This window comes from Kogia breviceps, chromosome 3 (assembly GCF_026419965.1).
Source record: "Kogia breviceps isolate mKogBre1 chromosome 3, mKogBre1 haplotype 1, whole genome shotgun sequence".
Lineage (NCBI taxonomy): Eukaryota > Metazoa > Chordata > Mammalia > Artiodactyla > Physeteridae > Kogia > Kogia breviceps.
In genome coordinates, this window is record NC_081312.1 from 116,702,142 (window position 1) to 116,726,180 (window position 24,039).

At 41.2% G+C, this 24,039-nt stretch overlaps 1 long non-coding RNA gene across 3 annotated transcripts in view; it reads left to right on the plus strand.

The window, feature by feature from the left end:
• LOC131752513 (uncharacterized) overlaps positions 1-24,039 on the plus strand; it is a 69,737-nt gene that overhangs the window by 36,854 nt on the left and 8,844 nt on the right. For 2 of the 3 annotated variants that reach the window (XR_010839760.1, XR_010839761.1), the window contains 3 exons: positions 819-1,033; positions 1,617-1,697; positions 2,057-3,324. This is a non-coding gene — a long non-coding RNA (uncharacterized lncRNA). Of the gene's footprint in view, positions 1-818; positions 1,034-1,616; positions 1,698-2,056; positions 3,325-24,039 lie in introns of those variants that run through there. The other variant, XR_010839762.1, reaches the window with a different exon arrangement.

Below are 24,039 nucleotides of genomic sequence, written 5' to 3' on the forward strand. Positions count from 1 at the left end.
AGGCGATGTGTCAAATGCTTTATAGTCATGTCTCCTTTAATCTGCTCACCAGATTAAGCCAAATTTATTATATCTCCATTTTACAGATGAAGATAGAGAGTCACAGGAATTGGTTTATCTAGAGTAACACTGCTAGGGTGAAATTTGAACCCCATCCTGGTTGATGACAGACCTTACACAACATGCAATTCCTCATGCTATGTGGTTAATTTTGAGTAAAAAAACAATCATCGACCACAAAAAAAGAAAGAAGCACCCCAAACTAAAAGCAACCCAACACCAATAAACAAAAATCTGACAAGATCTATTCTTATGATAATCACATGAAAAAGTAAATAGGAAAGCTTAAACCAAGAGAAAACAGCCAAACTTGAAAAGACTCATCTTCCACCAGTTAATAAAATGACAGGTAGCTATCTGAAACAACATTTAAATGTTTAAGGTCTTTCCTCTGGATGGGAATTAGATCCTACATTTTTTTTTAACATCTTTGTTGGAGTATAATTGCTTTACAATGGTGTGTTAGTTTCTGCTGTATAACAAAGTGAATCAGCTATTCCTATACATATATCCCCATATTCCCTCAACATGTCTCATCTTTTACTAAGAGAATCTAAGTAATATTATTCTGCCAACTTAAGGAAGCAAATCTTAATGAGAGGAATTCTTGTACGTAGATGGAAAAGACTGTCCAGGGTGAACTGAGAATTTTCTGGTGGACTGGGTCCTAGACCAGTGGTTCTTAACTTACTTTGTGTGAAAACATATTTGAAAATACTAATGATAACTATGGTCTGTCTCTGTTTCTCTCTCTCCAGTCGTTTCTCAATATCCATCTGGGATTGGTTCCTGGACCTCCGAGGATACCAAAGTCCATGGATGCTCGAGTCCCTTGTATAAATGATGTAGTACAATTGGCCTTCCCTAGCGGCAGGTTCCGAATCCACAGATTCATCTAACTGCGGATAAAATTTTGGTTGGTGGAACATGCAGATGAGGAATCCGTGGATAAAAAGAGACCATCGTATTAATAGTTATACAACATTTTATTGCATATCTATCTACTTTTATTCTACTTTGAAATCTTTTTGGTTCATTGATGGTTTGAGGATTTAAATTAAAATTCCGCTTTATGTTTTGGCTTGCATAGTGTTCTTTTTTTTTTTTTTTTTTTTTTTTTTTTTTTTTTTGCGGTACGCGGGCCTCTCACTGCTGTGGCCTCTCCCGTTGCGGAGCACAGGCTCCGGACGCGCAGGCTCAGTGGCCATGGCTCACGGGCCCAGCCGCTCCGCGGCATGTGGGATCCTCCTGGACCGGGGCACGAACCCGCGTTCCCTGCATCGGCAGGCGGACTCTCAACCACTGTGCCACCGGGGAAGCCCCTTGCATAGTGTTCTTTGTCCCACAGTTTGGGGGATATTCTTTCCTAAATCATTCAAGCACTGATACAGTTGCCTCAGAGTCTTATCTTACACTTGGATAACTAAGGTTTGTAAAGTAAGTTAGTATAATGAATAATTTAGTTTTGATGTTTTCTTTAATGTGTTCACATGTTATTATGGACACTTGTATTCCGATGTGTGGCTAACAACTGCCTTTTTGGTTTTCCATGGTAGGATGAAGAAAAAAAGGAGGATATGCATTACTAAGAATCAAAGGAAGTGCTGACTCTATAACAGAGAGAAAAGCTTCAAAATGTGAGTGGACTGCATTATGAACAGCTTTGCTTACCACACCTGCAAAAATGCACTTTCATTAACACATATTTGTTAAGTGCACACGCAGAAGGCATAGTGTTAGATGTACGTGAAAGATGGATGGATGATGCCCTTATGTAAGATTTTCCCATGCTGAGGTTTGGAATTGCACAGGTAGCCTCCTGGAACTATCGGCTATGCTGCTAATAAGATTACAGCTAGAGTATGATTTCATTCTGTGAAATATGTTCATTATCAGGAAGAAGAAAATTATTTTTACCCTTTCTGCTTTCTGCAGTTGAATAATTTTCAGGTACAAATCCCCCCAAATTTATGTGTCCTCTCTACTTTCTATTTAGGATTGTACAACATGAAGACAGAAATAACCATGTTAAGAGGTCATTGGTCCGACTTCTCCAGAAACTTCCCCTGGGCAGCGGTCTCTACCTCTGTTACAGAAGACTGCAAAAATACCAGCCATTGTGCATCTGGCCAATTATGCAATGTTCTATCACAAGGGGAAATTCCTTCCTCACTCCAGCTGGTGAGCAGTTATGCCCTGGAGCCCAGGACGGACATGCCTTGTAACTTTTTAACCTAGTTAGTGTAACTGCCAATATTATTCCTATTCATATAAATGTCTAATCCTTTCTTGAATCTTGCTAGACTATTTGCCTCGATAATATCCTGCGGCAATGAATTCCACAGGTAGATTATATGCTGTTTTAAAAAGTATTTCCTTTTATTCATTTTAAATTTGTTACCTTTTAATGTCACAAAATGGCCCTTGTTCTTGCATTAAGTGGTACAGGGTACAGGCATTTCAAACTGAGCTTTAATTCTTCCAAGCACTTTCTCCGACCTTATTAAAACCCTATCTTCTTCATATATTTTCTATTTTGGCATGTGTAATCTTGATTAAATGGGATGATTGATTCAAACAGTCTCATACTGCTTTGGACATATAGTAGGCACTGGGAAAAGCTCTCCGTGTTTTTCAATGTCGTTTATTGGAGATATATTTATTGAGCATCTATTATGGGCAGGAACTGTTCAAAGCATTGGAGAGAGAGCTTTGAATAAGAGAAGGTCCTTGCTCTAAAGGACCTGGTTTTCTAGAGAGAAGACAAGCAGTAAAATAGTGGATAAAGATAGGACTTACATTGTTTCAGGTGTCTTATGTATTATGGGAAAATTAGACAAGAGTCACTAGGAAAGGATGCCAGGGGCCACTTGAGGTGGCCTGGTTCACTGTCCCCCTTGATAGTCAATCTCAAGTGGACAGTTGAGATTGACTATCAAGGAGTCGTCTATGTGACATAGGTGGAAGGAGAACACTTCACCCACGAAGGTGAACTCCAGCTCTTAGAACCATGCCCAGAGCTAGCTGAAACTCAATCGTTGCTGCGTGAATGAACGAATCAAGTTTAAGAAGGGAAATCTTAGTTACAGAAATCATCAGTACGTTACCTACAGACCCAGGAGGAACATTTCTTGAACCCCTGGGTTTGGTAACTCCAAAGACTATTAGAGTAGATGGAACAGGGTATTTACTTAGTTAAACGCAGCTTTCAAGACCTGCCCATGTCCCCAAATACCCAGCTGTATGACCTTGGGCAAGTCAGCGAATTTCTCTCATCCAAAGTGCTCTCATTTATAAAAATGGGAGTAAAACTTCCTTCCTTCATGGAGTTTGGAGGACTGGAGGTAAAGTTACGTGGCAGCCCTTTAGAAACAGCTGAACAGTGTGCACATGTTGCTCATTCTTTCAGGAACCGTCCTTCTCAGCACTCTGTTCTCTTTCCTTGCCTTTCACTCTTTTCCTTCTTCTTTTCCCTATTTGTATTCTTGCCTCTGCCTAAAGCTCATCCCTGGCATCCATCCACCTCTTTGCCCAAGAGGTGGCTTAAGAAAGGGGGGATGGATTACCATTCTGACATTTTTGTCTATTTCTTAAGGACTTTAAAGATAGAATAGGATGGAGGTGGTGGTTGTTGGAACAGTGGACTGGAAGTGTATTTCCAATAGTGATTATTTGTTTTCATTTTGTTTACTGCTTAATCTTCTAGGGTTAGGTTAACCAAACTCCTCTATATAAAACCAGAGGGCTTGCCTGAATTTCTGAGGACATCTTCCCCCAGAAGTGGAGACTTTGGTTGAGGAGGATCTGATTACCTGTCTGTAGCTTCCTTTTGTGTTCTAGCCTGATAGGCAGATACCATTTCCTCATGTTCCCTCTAGTTATACTTTTTATTTTATTTTATTTTATTATTTTTATTTTATTTATTTACTTTTTTTCCGGTACGCGGGCCTCTCACTGTTGGGGCCTCTCCCGTTGCGGAGCACAGGCTCCGGACGCGCAGGCTCAGCGGCCATGGCTCACGGGCCCAGTCGCTCCGCGGTATGTGGGATCTTCCCGGACCGGGGCACGAACCCGTGTCCCCTGCATCGGCAGGCGGACTCCCAACCACTGCGCCACCAGGGAAGCCCTTGTTATACTTTTTAATTGCTCTTTCATTTACTCCTCCCCCCACCCCACCCCCACCCCTGCTTTAGGCAATTTGAAGTAGAAGCATGTGCAACTCTGCATAATAATATATTATAAAGGCATTTGAAGGAATAAATGATTAGAATTGTTTACATGCATGGTTCAGATTTACTGGCAAATTGCTCAGGCCTTTGTTTTATGATGTAGCTTCCAGCTAGGTTCCTTCTGGGTAAAACTCTGAAATAGGAGAAGTTTCCTTTTGGTATTCCTCACCAACACTTCCTTTGCCTTGTTCCTCTCCTTTCAACACCTCCCTTCCTTTCCCACCTCCAGTAACTCCGTGGAGCTGTCAGGCGTTTTACACCTTCATGTGAAGACATATGTGTGCATGGGTCCCTGCCCTCACCCAGACTGGCCCCCAGGGAAAGTGAGGTGTGCAAAGGAATAAATCTTCAATGGTATAATTTTAGACCCAGTGGCAACTGGGAAGGGTGGCTATTTTGGGCTGTGGGTTTTCTCCTTGACCTGAGATGATATTACTTTGCCTGCTGCTAGTGTGCTGGGCCAACGCCGCACGTGGTCCTTTTAGCGGCGTGTTTGGCGTTCCTGGGGGTTGCTTCTTCATTCCTCTGCTGAACAGCTCTGTGCTCCTCCAGAATTCCATGAATTTGTGCAGGAGCATCACTCTGTCAACGTGTGCCCACCTAGGCTTGTCACAGGTGATCTCTCAAGGTAGGGGCGCAGGCTACTCCCAAGGGGCAGCACAGATGGAATGCACGCCCTTCCACATAGCGGATGGGGGGATTTTCTGGTCTAGTTTTTGCCTATCCCTCAGCCTCCGTGCTTTATCAGCTGCTTAGTGACCATTCAGTGCCTCACTCCCTCTTCGTGCAAGGTGAGCCGGTCTCCAGGTTACAGGGTCTGAGCATCCCTCCTGTGAGACCTCCTTTGAAGCTGCACTCAGCATCCTCCCTCACAGCTATTTTGACCACCCGGCTTGCCGTCTTCCCACTCAAGCTCCTGATGCAGCTGCTGCCTGCGGACCCCCTATACTGCCTGGGGAAGTGAGTCAGGGCTCCTGCAGCAGATGGGTGGGGCAGCTGCAAGATGATCTGAAGGTGGCCCAAACAACAGTGCTTTCCAGATGCGGGTGAGGTTATAGCCAAGATCATCACTGGTAGAATATCTTGTTCTCAATTTTTACAACCTAAAAAGAACACGCAAGACTCAAAGGTCATTGGGGAAGGAGGAATAAAGTCAGTGAAGAACAGGAAAATGGGAACAGGTTTTGTTTTGTTTGGTTTTTAATAAAGAATTTGAGCTCTTTTACACCAAAAGAGAGAGAGAGAGAAAAAAAGCGGCCTTTTATAGGTATGAAGAGAGCCCTGGCTCTCTCTCTCTCTCCTACAAGGAAAATTCTGGATTTGCAGAGAGAGAGAGATTGAGGATATAAGGAGAGCCTGACTAAGGAATAGAAAATAATGGAGAGTAAGAAAAAAAGGGAGAAAAAGATCAAAAGACTTTGTTGCCTTCCCTTATCTGCTGTTGAAGTAAATGTGATGTTTGTTGAGAACCAACCAGGCCTGCTCCGGTTATTTATTTCTGTATGACAGATTCAGCCTGACACTTACTCACATAAAACCACAACCAACATTTTATTATGATCCGTTATGGTTCTGAGTGTTGTCTGGGCTCAGCTGGGTGGTTCTCAAGCAGCCTTTCACGAGAACGAGGTTTGATGGTGGCAGAGGCTGGAGTGACGTCTGAGGCTTCCTCCCTCACTCGTGTGATGGTTGATGCTGATCCTTCGTTGCTGCATCCTCAGCTGGGGCTATCAGCTGGAACACCTGGTCATTCCATGTGGCCTGAGCTTCCTTACAGCTTCTTTCTTGTACTCCTTTCCTGGCTACTCAGGGCTCCAAAGATGAGCATCCCAAGAAAACAAAGCAAAAGCTAAAGCATCCATTTTGTCCTAGCCCAGGCACACACATTATTGGTCCACCAGTCACTAAGGTCAGCTCAGATACAAGGGGAGAGCACATAGCCCCCTCCTCTGGATTTGAGGAGTGTTAGACAACTTGTGGACACATCTTAAAACTGCTGATGTCCTAGCACAATGTCAGCTGTTCCCAACCTCCCAATCTCCAAGAACTTCCTGTCTAGTTGGAGTTGTAAAAAATTGATGAAGTAATTAGTGAAAAGTAACGAAATATCTATTCTTCAGCTGAGCAAGGTGATAGGGGAACTTGTACCAAGTGATATACAAGATGAACACATGCCTCCAGAGAGGCCACAGGCAGTGTGTGGTTAGGAAGGCCCACGGCAGCTTATGATTTGGGGAGAATCGGAGGCAAATAAGATTGCAGTGGGTAACATTCCCTAACTCTGGACTGGGTGTCCTTGCTAGCTTTATTCAAGCCCAAATATTTGTCCTCAATATCTCATTTTCCTATTACTGGTCTTTGCTTCTTCTGCTCTACCTTGGTTCCACCATCATCCTTCTTTCAGCTCCTTTACTCTTCAGTGTACTATACCTTCTATGGATCTAAAAACGTCTCCATTCCTTCATCTCCCTTGGCATCACTTTATCTTTCTGTGCATGGAAAATCTTACCTCCTGCTCCCCTTCATCACCTATCTGCAACTCCATTGCCATTTTTCGGACCAAAGCAGTATCCCTGCTTTTCTTTGTCCCATTCCTCACTTGAGTGCTTGAAACACATATTTTCATTTTGGTTTCCTCTTTTATGGTCACTGTCTCTTGCCTTCTATAACCATATCCTATATTCCGTGTAGCTCATGCCTTTCTTCTCTGCTCTGACTTGCCTTATCCTAGGAGCCATTTGCCCAGCACAGTGTCACGGGGCGCTGGCACTGGTGCACTCCATGCCTAACATCTCCATCAGTACAGCTTTGACAGCCTCAAGGCGAGGTCTTGCTCCAAATCTGGCGACTTTCAGGTGGGGTCTGCTGTTCAGCTGCTAAACTTTCTTTGGTAAGAGTTTCCTATACCTTAGCATCACTAAGGACATTTTTTTTTCTCTTTCTAGTCTCCAAATATCACCCACTCTAGACCTATACGGTTTGGCCTCTTTTCTCCCCTTAGTACAGAAATAATTTATATCCACTGTAGAAAACTTAGAACACACAGAGAAGCAAACATAAGAAGACAAATGTTGTACGTTTAAACACTGCTAATACCTTGTTGTGAGTCTTTGCCATCTTTTTTCTCCATATTTATGGTTTTTAGTTACAAAAAATAGAATTACTACTTAGATGGGCCGTGCTTTCCTGTAAGCCATTTACTGTTTTGTAGAATCAGCTGTTATAGAACTCTAGCCCCTGACCCCAGCTAAGTGGACCAGGGTGAAACTCAGGCCTGAGCTGGGTTACAGTGAAGTGCGGTTACTGAAGAAGGTGGTTTGCAAGAGACAGGTAAAAGAGACACAGGGTGAGAAGCAGAGGAATGGATGGCAGGATGCTAGAGATACTCCTTGTATCTGGCACTAATCCTGCAGTGACTTTTGTGGGATAGCATTTCTTCTCAGTTCAAACCGTTCTTTAGTGGTAGAACAGTGTCTGAAGGGTTCTGATATTTTCCTCTAATGATGCCTGAGCAAGATGACACTTTTTTTTTTGTAACCTGCTTTTTTCACTTCATAAGTTTTTTCTGTACCATCCTATATCCTCCCAGATTATAATTTTGCTGACTGCACAATGACCACAGTGGATGTTGAATATTTATGGGAGAAGTGGAAGGTCTGGCATTAAATGAGTACTGAGTTCAAATGCCTGTGCTGACACTTGTTTGCTATGTGATTTGGAGCGATTATTTAAGCATTCTGTGTCTCAGAGTCCTCATCTGTAAGATGGATAGAACAATATGGTTAAGTGATATAATGAATCCAACATTCCCAGTACATAGTCTGCCTTATAAGTGTTCAGTAGATTTCATCTATTGTTATTAATAATCATAATCATAAGTCCTCTATTACTGCTCATGTAATAGCCCCTATAGTTTTCAACATTATAAACAAATCTGCAATGAACATACTTGTAGCCAAATATTTATGCATGATTAGTCCTTGAAATAAGTGCCTCATCAGATCAAAGATTGTGGTCATTCAAAAAGTTTTAAAAAGTATATTGTCGTTGCTTTCACTGAATCTTCTATGTTGTCCACATCCCAACCTTTACCATTTTCTTCTTCTTGTCCACAGTTTCAGAGGCAACATGTCTCTTTCTCATCCAGCATTTGCTCTCTGGTCACCTTCCAACAAAATTAAGACAGTGTTATATCTGACACTTGAGTTGGGTCTCTGTCAGGAAGATTTAACTCATTCATTGAGTTATTCACTCACATGCCAGGTGCAGATTAAGTTTATATATAGACTATGTTTATAGACTAAGTTCATATTTTCAGGACTGATTCCAGTGTTGCTAACCATGGAGTGGGCTTTGGAGCTTTGTAGGAAGAGTTCCAGACACTTCTAAAGAAGTCAGATATTGATCAAGGCTTATGATATCTATGAAATCTTTCCTCTTTAGAAAGAGGGACATTTGGAATAGGGACACCTTGATTCTTTGACCTGCCTGGAATGATCTCCCACCTGCAGACCCTACCCTGGCTTTCAGGCTCAGGAAATATCAGTGTAAAACTCACTGAGATGCTTTTTATGAGCCACCCACTGTGCTGGGCACTGGAAAGACAAAGAAAACCCAACATTCTCCTTCTCCTTATTGGAGAAGTAGATGTGCTAACAATTATTGGACCAAGAATGGAGGGGTGCACCTGTAAGGAAATCCCTGAGTCAGGTGACCCAAGAGCCAAGGTCTGCACACAGTTAGCCATTTGGTCCCCAGAGGGTTTTGTTTGGCTCAAAGTTATAGCATTAAAAATCTTTTTAGGTGTCAACAGTTAACAACTGGAGGTTTCAGGTAAAAATGCAGATTTCTTTCTTACCTTGAAGAAATGGAAGTTTGGGCAATACTCTATGTTCATTTTATCATGGCCACAGTGAGGAGTGGCTGACCCTTTAGCCAGGGCATGGGTTCTCCTTTTTGCCACAGTCCCCACCACTCCCTACTGCATTGCCTTGTCCTCCTTCACTTAGCTATTCTATCTGTGTGGGCCATGAGTTTGCAACCATTGACTTAGTAAAGGGAGCACTTATTTTTTTCACAAGATATCAGGGAAGACACAGAGAGATCTGCTAGAGAGGAGACCTGCAGGGTCAGCAAGGATTTGCCATGTAGATAGGTAGAAGGTGAAGCATCCATGGCAGGCAGAATAGCATGTGCAAGGGTGCAGGGGCTGGAGCCCAGAAGCCCTCCTTAGATGATGACAAGCAGACAAGGATGGTAGGAGAGTTGGGTATTTGAGGAAAGGGATTGAAATAAAGAATTGGAGAAGCAGGCAATCACCAGCTCCTGAGCAGCCTGGCACCCCAAAAGAAGGACATTAGATTTTGTCCTTTAAAAACTGGATCTGATGACTGATAGGAGAACAGCTAGCTAAAAGAGTTTCAGCCAACAGTGCCCTGACTTCATGGTGGCATCTAGCAAAGCACATTCTGTGCAGACCTCATTAAATCCTGACACCAAGCCCATGAGATTTGGACTTTGATTATCCTCACCCTACAGATGAAAAAATGCAGGTAGAAGGAGGTTGGTTAAGTGAATCCCCCAAGTCTCAACCAGTAAATGACAAGGCAAGATGTGGACCCAGGCCTAACTAGAGAGCTTGCAACTTAACCAGCTTCCTTAATAGCACCAATGCTTCAGAACAACTACCCCAGCAGCAAAATCAGGGTTATATTGGGAGTGAGTGGAGGGAGGCTGAGAGAGCAGAGCTGCTGGGAGACCACTGCAGTGGCCAGCAAGAGAGCAGGAGGCCTTCACCAGGGCAACACTGGTGCATGCAGAAGAGGCTATGGGAGGCCCAGAGGAGGATGTTGAGTCAGTGGGATCCTCCTTCATGGAACCTGCCAGCCATAGGAGTTTTCTCTCCCTCCTTTGAATTCTCAGAACACTCTGTGCCTCTTTCCCAGGACCTGCTTTGGCCATATCCCCGTAACAGCTGTATGCATCTTATCACATCTTGTATATTTTAAGTTGCTAAAGGGCAGGAGGAATTATACTTTATTTGCCTTAATAATTTTTTTTTTTTGGATTGCTGAGTACGGGGCTTTCGTAAATTCCAAAATTATCTTTTTCAGATCATTTCTCCTTATGTATGCATTTTAGAAGTTCATGGCAAGTTAAACACTTTTCCTTTAAAAACGTGAAAATAATTTCTTTCCATGATCTACTTTAAAATACATGAGGAAAAGGAAGACTGGGAAGTTGTTTAAAAGCAGCAAACCCTTTAAGAGTCAATGTCACATTTATTGCTATAAAATATTTTTCTCTCTCTGTTAGACATCTGGTTCCCATTATATACAGTATTGGGTACTTGAGTTCACCAGCCATTTTGCATACCAAGCAGTGTGTCTGTGAAATCCCCGCTGACATCCACCAGTACGTATGTGCAGTGTGCAGTTCTTAACTTTACATTTACAGGCAGTGCTTCTATAACCAACTTCATTCTTACCTATGTGCTTTCGAGGTTATTTTGTTCATACTTAACTTAAGGACTAAATTGCCTACAACTGAGAAATGAAGAACTTCAAAACCATGGAGCCTTTGCTTTATACTATCGTATGGTCCAACTATCTCTAATCTAGCACTGAAGTCAGTGAAACAGCTAAGTCTTAAGTCTATATTTCCTTATAACATTGACCCAGAAATGAGAAACACAATATGGAATGTTTGCTAATGAGTCATGAATTTCATGATAATTGCTTCCACATTCAGGAGAGCTCCCTTAAACCATCTAATCTTGACATATCCTGCAACAATCCCATGTGTTGTAAATGATTTTGTTTTATTTCTTAGGTTACTGTTAAGGGCTTATTTTATGGTTCATTTCATTTTCTTAAAGAAAACCACACACACGTGTACACACACACATGTGCACACACCCACATGCACACACATACACATCATAGAGGATTTTGTCTCAATCTGTACTTTTTGGAATAAAATAATTACAAAACCAAAGGAGCCTTGTCATTTGGTTTGGAAATATAAATAAACACAGTTAGGAAGAAAGTTGAAATATGGTCTATTTTAGAGTTCTAATTCAGATCTCAGAATTAAAGCCAGGATAGAGCAATGCCCTGGCAAGCGGCAGTTTGTCTGTCCCTGTCCTCTCTGGACTTGAGAATCTCTAACTGACTGTATGGACACAACTAGCATTCAGTAGAGTAATAATGGAAAATTAAATACGACTTTTAAAAACTGCTCATATTAGAAAGTGATCTATTAGCATTATACGACTTCAGCACTTAAAGTGACTGATTCTAATTGCACGATTTGGCCTATGGCAAGCATTAAAGAGCTGCAGAATCTTGCGGGTATTTTATCTCTTTGGGGATATTTTAAAGTGAATTTTCTTTGGGATAAAGCTTTGTTCCTGCCATACAAAAGATTGTGTGGAAGAAATCTCTCAGTTCTGACAGAACCAGAGATAATTATAGTTTCTTCTTCTTTGATTCATGAATTAATAAGCCAAATATTAAAAACATTCTTGCATTTTCCCTCCCTTTCTTTTATTAAGTGAAACTCTGTCTTTACAGCTTGTGGCTGTTATCCTGAAGAAGTAAAGATGGATGCCCTTGTCTAATGAGCTTTTCTGGCCATCAGAGAGGCATTCTTTTTCTGCACCTGGTTATCATACATGGCCCTTCTGCATCTTTTCTGAGCAAGCCTGTGGATTGCTAAGATGATGTCACAGTGCCATACCTGGAGCTGAACTTGATTTAAACAGGTTATCACAAAACCACAGGGACTTCTGAGCAGGTAGTCTTCTTAGATGTACCTATCCAAGGTTTTCAGTTTTCAGAAAAAAAAAAGGATGAATATGGGGGAATGTCATTCAACTTTGAATCTGACTTTATGTTTATGATATCTACAGCATTTTTCATAATTTTCATCATATGGACTCCAGGAAGTTTATTAATCGAATAGTATTAGAAATTGAAGATTTTCAGGCTGAGGAAGTTCTTGTTGACCTTCCATGTTTAAGCAGTTTAAGATAAACTGCAATTTCACCTTAATCTACATACATATGCATTTCTTTTTTTTTTTTTTAAGATGTTGGGGGTAGGAGTTTATTAATTAATTAATTTATTTTTGCTGTGTTGTGTCTTCGTTTCTGTGCGAGGGCTTTCTCTAGTTGTGGCGAGCGGGGGCCACTCTTCATTGCCGTGCGTGGACCTTTCACTGTTGTGGCCTCTCTTGTTGCAGAGCACAAGCTCCAGATGCACAGGCTCAGTAGTCGTGGCTCACGGGCCTTAGTTGCTCCGCGGCATGTGAGATCCTCCCAGACCAGGGCTCGAACCCGTGTCCCCTGCATTAGCGGGCAGATTCTCAACCACTGCGCCACCAGGGAAGCCCACATATGCATTTCTTGTTGGTGGTTTTCAGATGTCCCAATAGTAGAAAAATTGCCTACTATGCTTCAGACTTTTGATGTCATGACACACATTGTTATCCACGTAACCACCAGTGGACACTTGAACATGTAATTAAAATACCCCAGGAACACCACTGGAGCATACACACTAACCATATTTGTTTAAAACACCTTTTTAAAAAATTGACATTTTTTTAAAAGGATGGTGCTAAGTAGAAGGAAGTTTAAAGGCACTCTGGCTTCCTGTGAGTTTTTCACTAATAGTTCCCTGTAGCCTGTAATTGCTCTCTATCTTCCAAAACCTGGGCTCTGCAGAAGAGACAGAGATATTTGTTATTGACCTGACAGGATAAAAGGAAAATAGGAAAGAAGATCGTAGCCATCGGCAGTTTGTTTATGAAAATACCATTTCAAGAATATACTTGAATCAGGCAAAAGTAATGCATCTTGTTCCTCTCCCAGCATATTTTTTTTTTTTTTTTTTTTTTTTTTTTTTTTTGCGGTATGCGGGCCTCTCACTGTTGTGGCCTCTCCCGTTGCGGAGCACAGGCTCCGGACGCGCAGGCCTAGTGGCCATGGCTCACGGGCTTAGTTGCTCCGCGGCATGTGGGATCTTCCCGGACCAGGGCACGAACCCGTGTCTCCTGCATCGGCAGGCGGATTCTCAACCGCTGCGCCACCAGGGAAGCCCTCTCCCAGCATATTTTAAATGCCAGCCTGGCTGGACCAAAAGAACAGTGCCCAGAATTAGGGCATTACCTTTCCTGCATGCTGGTGTGATGTATGACAGCATCATTTAATCATCACATTTTTCTCAGCTATTCTAAAAATAGATATGAAAATTAAAAGTACAAATATAAAAATATATAAAGATGTATAAGAGCAAAAAATTAAAATTTGTTTTTAAGTCATTATAATCTGTTATTTTAAAACTGTTTTAAACTCACAAGAAATTGTAAAAAGAATTCAGAGACATCTCCTGTTCCCTTCACTCAATTTTCCCAAAGATAACATCTTACATAACCACAGTACCTTGTCAACATTAGGAAATTGTTTCAGTACTGTTAACCCAGTTATAGACCTTATTTGGAGTTCAGCAGTTTCTACATATATTCTCTTTTTAGTTGTGTATTAATATGTAGAAATGCATTAACCATCATTGTTAAGGGATCATCTTTCACCAATAAATATTGATGGTATGCAAGATTCTCAGGTGATGTGGTTTTATACATCCTGTGGCTGCCTAAAGAGAAGGTGGAGTCATTGGCATTCATGAAGATCCTTTATATTAATTACTTTGTCCATACATTACTTAACTAAACAATTAATCAATCCTATATCAGGTGCCAACTGGAGATACAGAGATGGTGACATTGCTCTCAAATGACTCACAGAGGGAGATTGAAAAAATAAAATCCACAATGACAACACAGTGTTGCAGACCATAGTACAAATGAAACAAACCAACATTAGTAGGCACCTACAAGTGTCCGGCACTGTACCAGGCATTAGCGATTAAGTGGTCACTAAGATGCACGCCTCTCCTGCTCCGTGAATCTTACTGCTGTGTGGAGGAGACAGGTCATTAAGAAGTACTGACAGCAGAGGGCTCTAACAGGGGGTTCAGAGCAGGTAGGTCCTGACCAGGTCAAAGGGTGCAGGACAGTGACTCAGGAGCATGTCATGTAGTCCAGTCAGCATTCCAAGATATTGAAACTGACTACTTGTGGGATCTTTGGACGGGCTCCTACTCCATTTCATTCAGAGCCTATGAATCATCTAGCTTTGCTGCAGCATTTGAGCAGATGTCTTGATCTCACAAGAACAGTCCTTGTTTCTTAGAACAGACTCGAAAGTCAGTCTTTGGTATCATACCTGCTATGTCAGATCCCCCCCCATCAGCACTGGTGGGCCTGGTGCTGGGCTCATACAGGAAACAGGTTGGAGAGGGCTCTGTTTTCTAGCAGTAAAGGGGAAAATGTTCCCTAGGGCATGGTTGGTAGTCAGTGCTAGAGAAACAAAACCATTGTATGTTTCTTTCTTAACAAATTGAGGCTCTTTACTCAAACTGTGACAACATTGTCACCAAAAAGCTCACTGCAGATATGATCAGGAGCCCCTCCTGCTTAGAAACCCTCAGTTGCTTTGCATTAGATTGAAGGTAGCATCCAAAATTCTTACTGTGGTCTACAAGCCTCTACATGGACTACCTATTTATGTCCTCAGTTTCAAAACATTATACCTTACTTCCGGTTCCTAGCGGTCCAGTCACACTGGTCTGTTTAATGGTCCTTTAACTTGCTAAGCTGTGTTTTACTCCTGGGCCTTTGCAAATTTTGCTTCCAGAAATGCTTTTCTCCCATTCTCTAAACATTCATCTATAACCTCATTCTTCAGGCTTCTGTTGTAAGACTTTCTATATTGAAGCACTTGTCTATATCAAGATCCCACTATGAGTCCCATTTTATCCTCACTTATACTCCCCACATGTATTATATAGTAGGCAATCTTATCTTCAGTGGTGTGATTATATATGGGTCTCCTCCACTAAATTGTGAGTTCCATGAGGGTAGCAATGATGTCTATTTTTGCCATTATCTCCGCAAGACTCAAAAGTATTTGTTGAATGAATTGTTGAATGGAGGAATGAGTGACTAAATGAAATAATGACATATCCCCTCATTTCTCCTATAACTTTAGGTATTGTCACATCTGGGATTTGGACATACTTTTACACTGTTTTGGGATCCTTTGTTTTGGGCTCATTTCTGGTATCTTCTCTTTCTCCAGTTCAGGCAGAAATAGTTTTTCATGGGAAATCATGGCTGATGTGATTTTTATCGTTGATTTTTGCCTACTCCCATAGGCTTCTGCTTTGGATATTTTATTTGATAGAGTTGTCATTTCAAGGCCACTTCTGCAAGTGGCATACCATGAGTCAGCTGCCTATCTCTCATCAAAGTGGTGGCCATTCCTTTGCAAAGAACAGCCCCAAACTGCTTTGCTAATCTCAGGGCTCTGAGTCATGAGCATGGCATTTTAGTATGCTGGGGATCTGCAGCAGATAGGTCCAGCACACCCTTGAAAGAGTTTGTATTTTCTGGATTCTGGATCCAAATCCTGTCTTCACTGGCTTCAGGATGGGAGAGGCCATTACTGGGATGAAGGAGGCTCATTTGTGGAGATCAAATCAAGGAGGTATTTGGAACAGGGGTAGAGATACAAGTCAGGGACTATTTCTAAAGAGAAGTGATCTTTGAGCTGATTCTAGATTGATGGTCAGGGTTGAGTTAGTTCTATGGGAATGTGTGACAAGGGGTAAGAGTGGGGCAGAGGGCATGTGCAAAGGTCTTGGAGAGATGTTTGGTGAAAAGACTCAACTGAATCTCTGGAAAATTTGGATACAAACCCATATCTCTTAAAAAGAGTGGTACTTGCCCTATACCTCAAATTTGAATTATCTAGATAATTGCTTCAATTTTGTGGCTGATATCTCTCCAGTCTAAGCATATGTTTGTAATCAAATATAGATTATTTATCTTAAATTTAGGTAGGGATGTAACAATGCAGTGTGAATTCTGTCCCTTTCTTAGCTGGTGTTTATAAAGGGATGTGTGTGTATGTGTGTGTGTGTCTTTACCCTCATTTGTCAGTCTTGCCCAGGTACAAATAAAGATTGAAAGGACTGTTTATGGTAAGAGCTGTAGATTCTGGAGAGTTACTGCTAATGGTGACTTTGCAGCTAGTAAAGAGGCAGCATGTCCTGACAGAAGGAGCTCAGATTTTGGAGTTCAAGGCCTGGGGACAAGGATCAATTTTGTATTTATTGACTTGTGACTTTAGGCAAGTGACTTAACCTCTCTGAGCCTCAATTATCTGCCCTCTAATTTTGGGGTGATAATAAAATTATTTGCCTCATTTATCTCATAGGATTATTTATTTGATGTAATTTATATGAAAGAACTGCAAAAATTATGAAGCATGGTAAATGTGAGTCATCATTGTTATCGAATAAATGTACTCAAAAAAATGTAACAAGTTTCAGCAAACAAGTGCTGTAAGTGTGGAGGATACCTTCCCAGACCTAATGTCACTTGAAAGTTCAGGATATTTCCAAGGGCTTCCCTGGTGGCGCAGTGGTTGAGAATCCGCCTGCCGATGCAGGAGAAACGGGTTCGTGCCCTGGTCCGGGAAGATCCCACATGCCGCGGAGCAACTAAGCCCGTGAGCCATGGCCGCTAGGCCTGCGCGTCCGGAGCCTGTGCTCCGCAACGGGAGAGGCCACAACAGTGAGAGGCCCGCATACCGAAAAAAAAAAAAAAGGATATTTCCAATGTGGCAGCTAGACAGTCAACCATTTCAAAGAGCAATGAAAATGTACATTTATTATGTTGCAGGTTTATAATTTACATGGCAGTCTAATGTTATAAAAGTTAAGGAGAAAGCCCCCAATTAAGGACTGGTAAGAACTTTTTATTTTTAGCAAGAAATGTATCAAGTAAATTTTCCTGAAATATTTCTGAGTAGCTCATTTTGTGGTACTATTGGAAATTATGTAACATTAGTATAGCTTTATAGGGTATAGTGATAAACTTTCCCAAAAGGTTTTATTTAACCAGGAACTGGGAGGAAATGCAAACACATTTTATGTGTAACAAAAGACTATCACAAACATTAATTTTAAGATATAGCAAATCTAAACATGCATGTTCAATTCAGCATTAAGAAACTAGTGAGATCCTTTTGCTAATGAAAGTGATTTTTGAGAAAAGCAATTAGGGTTCACAGTAAAGAAGAGAGAGTTGGATTTATTCAGACTACACAAGCCCCGGAAGTGTCTGGTGGGTCATACAAACTGGGTTATACATGAGTGGCAGGGAATTTTCGACCAAGCTAGATTTTTTTGTTTTGTTTTCTTTTTCCTTCTTTTCTATTTCTATCCTGCCAGTTGGGACACTTATTTCTTCCTTTACTCTTGAGACTCTCATGAATGAAACTAAAACAAATATTAAAGTATTGCACATGGAGAGCAGAAATGGCTTTGGGAATGCACCAATATCAAGTGATTGCATTCATTGGCTCACTGGTCAAAACCTTAATCAGCTGGCTTGTGTAGGAAGCTGAAGAATATTTTCTTGACAACTTATGAGATCAGAGTTTTAGATCTTGAAAAGACAAGAATTTTTTTTTTGGGGGGGGGCTGCAATCCACTTAAAGATGGCTATATAATTTATACATTGTGTAGGGCTAGCTTCAACCACCCAAGAGTAGAGACTGAATTGGTGTTCCAGAACCAACTGGGGAGATAAAACACACATTATGGTCACCTGGAGTCTCACTGGACAGAACACTTTGCCAAAGTGTGCCGGCGTCTTCACTGAGTCTGAGTGCTGCCCAAGTATTATGACCTCATCCACCCCAGAGCTACCCAGCAGCTACATGGCTCTTCAATATCAGCGTCCTGCTCTCACCACTACCTGGGAAATTTTTCTCCTCTTTTAGTAGAGAGTCCTTTCCACGGAAGTTAACCCGCAGTTGGGGGTTGCTTACCTCAAGCCTCAGAATGCACACACTGCATCTTTAAGAAATAGTTTACTTCTGAATCAGTAAACCACCAGACAAAGCAGCCATTACTTATGCATTCCTGCATACCCAGCAAGGTGAAAATAATAGAATAAACATCATATACTTCATTATGATATCGGTTTACACTTCCAGGGTACACAAAAAGAGGCCATTTCATCAAGCTAATTGCCTGAAAGTAAAAGAGAGAGAACTTTAGCTATTAGTCTATTATGGGGCTTTTTTCTTAATCACAAATAGGGGCCATGTGTCCCTGGGGGGATGTGTATTCTAATTTACAATTGAACTACAGATCAGAGCAATCAATCTTGGGCAGCACTTTTACAGTGTAATTGCTGCAACATAACAAATAAGGAAAAAAAAAAAAAAAAAAGGAAGAAGGAGAAGGCCTGAGCTTCAGCTTGAGGTGGAGATATTTCCAGGCACTAGTTCAGGGTGGGAGGGAGCGAAGAAACGCCTCAGACATGAATATGCAATGAGGGCTCATTAGTGGCCTAGTGTTGCCATGACGAATGGCATTATCCCCGGCCTGGTGCTGCCTAAACATGAATTTTATAACGACCCATTTATCATGACTTGTCATGGGCTTCTGTACTGTACTTTCTTCCAGCTCACACACCTTTCCCTATTCTGATGGTGGAAATCTTCCTTTTTATTATTACTGTTTCCTTTTGTATTGATTTCTGGCTCTTCACAACAAGTGTTCACACAGAGCCACGTGCTGGTGAGTGATTGTGACTTCAGAAAGTTGAGGAGCTACAACCTGATTACTCATTCCATCTTCTCTGTAGTCACATCATTGAGAAAAAGTCAGACTCTACTTTTAAAGAAATTTCTTAATGTGGGAGCTTTGTTGTACTGTAGTGTTCCGACACTGCAGACTTTTAAAAAAAAATTAACCAGGTTTGTCTTCCGTTCATTTATTTTCTTCCCTTTTTTTTGTATTTCAAGGAACTTTTCATATCTTAAAAGTAGAACTCAAAAGTTTTGGGGTTTTTCTTCCCCCAAATCTTGGAGTCATGACAAAAAAGTCTAAGATGAAAATACTTGAAAGGTTTTTAGTGCTTAGTGTTTTACAAATGCATGAGTTGATTTCTCACTTAGAAACACTCTTATCTTGTGGGAGGAAGGTTGGCCTGTTCTTTGATGACAATATCTCAGGACATATGTTTTGCTAATAGCACAAAACCATAAAATCCATCTCCCTTGATAGAAACCACAAGGTCTGTTTGAATATTTAGCAGCCACAAAATTGCTATATGCAAACTTTTGAGTCTTTGCCATTGGCCAGGAGGGTTGGTGAGTCCATCAAAGTGAAGTGCACCAGTGGGTCAAGAATATGGTTCTAGATTGGCAGAAGTGTCCTATTGTAATACAGACCCAATCAATGGGACATATGATTAGTCTATTTAGTTACCAAAGAGAGTATCCCTAAAATTATTTCTCCATTCAGCTAGATGAAGTGCAGGAAGGACATAGGTGCAAAAGGAGTATAATCTGGTGTTGTTTTGCACACACAGGAATTATAGTAATTCCTGTATACAATTTGTAGACAGTAAGTAGTTGACCAGATCTTTCTGAGTATGGGTATCCCTATTGTGCCCCTGGATTCCATATGAACAGTAACAATACTTTTACCTATTAATACTTAAACATTAATAATACATTAAATAATTGTAAAATATTTTATAATTAATGAAAATTTGTATCTGCAAAGCATTTTGCAGTTCCAAATTTCTTTCATTGTATTCTCAGTTGACTGGAGACAGGATTATTATTCCCATTTTGAAGAAGAGAAAATTGAGGCTCAGAGCTTAAGCGATGAGTTCAAGGTCACACAGTTAAAATGGAAGTGCTGGGGCTCAATGTCAAGTCTTTCAATTCCTAGGTCAGAGCTTCTACATACCCAAAGTCACCAAGGGCAGAAATTGTTCCTAAAATGTCAAGTTATCTCTTTTGGGATTTAGTAAGTTGGGAAAGGAACCCATTGAAAAGGTGGCCATCATTTACACTTGAGAGCCTGTGATTCTCCTATACTATGTACTAGAATTGAAATTAGCACACACATGTCAATTAAGTTGCCATTCCAGCCATTTAAGTCAAATTATCTTTCATCATTTAAAAATGCAGATAGGAAGTGTTTTGTAACAGAAAGACTTGAGCACCATTCTAGCTGGTGGTCTTGTGTTATGAGTCTGCTGGGCGTTATATTTTTTGCTTCTTTGTGTTTTCCCCCATGAATGAATTAAACAAAATTTTTAGAAAAAATTTGGTGAAAAAAGAATTCAAATATTGGCAAACGATATTAAAGAACACTGTGATTACGACTGAACAGATTAAAACTGTGTCTGTATGACACCAAACATCTGGGTGAAAATGGAAAAAAATAGTAAAAAACCTTGATGTTTTGTTTACTTGATACTATACATCTGGATCTTTAAAAACATCTGGGCTTTTGACTCTTTTTCTCCCAGGTTTTATCTGGGTGTTTGACATCATGTACAGAAAGGTGAAAAATTAAAAAAAAATTAATATGGTTATTACTGAATTAGGTAAAATTATTGTATTTAATTAATCTGCAAATATTAACTAATTATTCTGTTTAATATAACATTTAATGACTACAATTCTCTACCAGGAAAATAAATACAGAAAGAAAGATATAATTAGGTGATTTAAGAATAAAACTTGGCTTCAGGCATATTGAAATCTTGGTCATAGTTTACTGACAGCAATTTCCTTGGGCAGAAATCTTTTTAGGTGCTCAGACAACAATTTTCCCTCCTGGTGAGTAGTTTCCACGTGTTATGAGGATCTGTTAATTTACAATGTGTTTTGACAATAGTAAAATTTCATAAACACTTAATAACATATGAGATACATCTAGTAATAGACGTTTGCTTTGCCAAGTGATTATCCAGCCTGATAAAATCAGTGTAAACTCACTCTCTAAGTAGCCTTCTGATATGCCCGAGGCTGAACCCCAAAGAGGAATCAACTGAAACGAACTTCAAAGACTTCACTGCAATGAAAAGCACCTTATGTGACTGACATTTTCTTGTGATCTCATCTAAAAAAAGTTATCATAATTATTGAACATTTCCTCTGTAGCTTATTCTCAATCCAATCAGTTATAATGAAAATAGTCTGCTTGCTTTTTAGATTCTCAAGTTTTCGAAATGATTAGTGCTTCCTTGAGATATCCCATTAATTGCACACACAACCCAGATGAAAAGCCTGAAACCCAAGAGTATATAAAAAAACATAAGGTTGTTGCAATTTAAGTGCCTTCTAAAGATCTAATTTGATTTTTAAAAGCAATTCTGCAGATGTGAAAATTAAAGGCAGGCAGAAACAGATATGGTTTAATGAATGTGCAGGTTAAGAAACATTTAGAGGTTTCAGTAGCCTTCCTCTGAATTTTTTTCTTTTTTTAAATTTAGCTGTTAGGTTGGAAAGATTGGTCCCACAACACAATAGAAACTGCTGAATGTTATGGGTTGCTATTTCCTTACCAAATTGCCCCATTTTTCTTGCCCAACCTATTTCTGAAGCAACAGGTGTTTCTGTGTGCAGAGGTTCAATCCTAGTACCTGTCAATCAGATTTTAAGTTCTAATAACGTTAAAGGGTCTCTCCACTTGATTTGTCTTAGCTGCTTCATCTGTGAGCCCATTCCCCCTCTCACCAGGAGCAAAATGTGCACTTATTCTCACTTTAAGAAAGAAAGAATGAAAGAAAAAAAATTGTTTTAAACCCCTTCTACTGGTTCTAATGACATCTTCAGTCATTAATGAGTTAATAAAAATCTCAAAGTCATCTGGGGCTAGATAAGGAGGAAGAAAGAAAAGTATTGTACTATAATGACAGGCTCCCTGGCTGCCCTCTGAGATGTCATGAGTCAGTCATGTTAAGAATGTGTGCGTCCAATCATCTACTGATTTTTATCAGCAAGCCCTCCAGCGGGAACTGACAAGGGGCAGTTTGGGAGTCACAATGAATAAACAATGACTTTTTGGATTGTTGGGGGCTGTGTAATAGAGTGAGGGGTTTATATATACTAAAACATGATGACATTAGCAATCAATATACCAATTACCGTACAAGTTATTGGATGAGGCATTCACAGGTCTTCAGCCTCCTTGTACTTTGAGGAGGCCTTGAGCATGGAAGAGACTCCCTATGCACAGAGGCAGACAGGGGTTCAAGACCTGAGATCCCAGTCTAAGAGGCAAGCCCTGCTCCTCTGGCGGAGGTAGTCCAGGCCTGGATGTTTTGAATGGCTTGGGGAGTTTATTAAAAATAGAGATTCCTGGGCTTCCCTGGTGGCGCAGTTGTTGAGAGTCCCCCTGCCGATGCAGGGGACACGGGTTCATGCCCCAGTGCGGGAGGATCCCACATGCCGCGGAGCGGCTGGGCCCGTGAGCCATGGCCGCTGAGCCTGTGCGTCCGCAGCCTGTGCTCGGCATTGGGAGAGCCCACAGCAGTGACAGGCCCGCGTACCAAAAAAAAAAAAAAAAAAAAAAAAAAAAATAGAGATTCCCAAGTCTCCTTCCTAGAGATGCCATTTCAGGAGTCTGGGACGGGGCTACCACTTGGTGTTTATAACAAAGGCTCCAGGTAACTCTGATTAGGCAAGTTCAGGAGCAAATTCTCAGGCCCCTGCCCAGTCCCACTGAAACAGAAACTCTAGAGGTGCGGCTCAAGATCTGTTATTTTTTTTTATTTTTATTTTTTTGTGGTACGCGGGCCTCTCACTGGTGTGGGCTCTCCCGTTGCAGAGCGCAGGCTCCGGACGCGCAAGCTCAGTGGCCGTGGCTCACGGGCCCAGCCGCTCCGCGGCATGTGGGATCCTCCCGCACTGGGGCACGAACCCGTGTCCCCTGCATCGGCAGGCGGACTCTCAACCACTGCGCCACCAGGGAAGCCCCAAGATCTGTTTTTTTTCACACAGCCTCGCTTCTAGGTGGTTCTGATGCTCAGTTTGAGAATGGTTTGAGAACCAAGGCTGTAGAGCAAAGATTCTTGCCAGGGGGTTGTCACCCAACGCTATCATTCATGTCATCTCAGGCACCTCATGGGTAATTTTCTACTCATACTAGTTAAGAGGCTGAAGTGTGCAAATGATTTACTTAAAAAATTAAATGAGGGTAAATCCAAGCTTATCTCCATAATCACGTCACTCTCATTCACTTGCACACACCACTAGGTTTTCTTGCATGTTATTGATGTCTGAGTGATTTTGATTACAGAAGGGGAAGGAGAAACTTGGCTTGTGTCTTATTATTTAAAATAGAGGACTTCCCTGGTGGTGTAGTGGTTAAGAATTTGCCTGCCAATGCAGGGGACAGGAGTACGACCCTTGGTCTGGGAAGATCCCACACGCAGCAGCGCAACTAAGCTCGTCTGCCACAACTACTGAACCTGCGCTCTAGACCCCGAGAGCCACGACTACTGAAGTCTGTGTGCCTAGAGCCCGTGCTCCGCAACAAGAGAAGCCACCGCAATGAGAAGTCTGTGCTCTGCAACGAAGAGTAGCCCCTTCTTGCTGCAACTAGAGAAAGCCCGCGTGTGCAGCAACAAAGACCCAGCACAGCCAAAAATAAATAAATAAATTTATAAATAAAATAAAATAGAAAGGGTAAGTGGGTTTGTAAGTAATCTTACCCAAAAAGGAATCCGTAAGAAAAATCAAGGTATGTGAAGCATTTATTTACTAATAAATACAACTGATATTCATCTGTGCATTCAATGC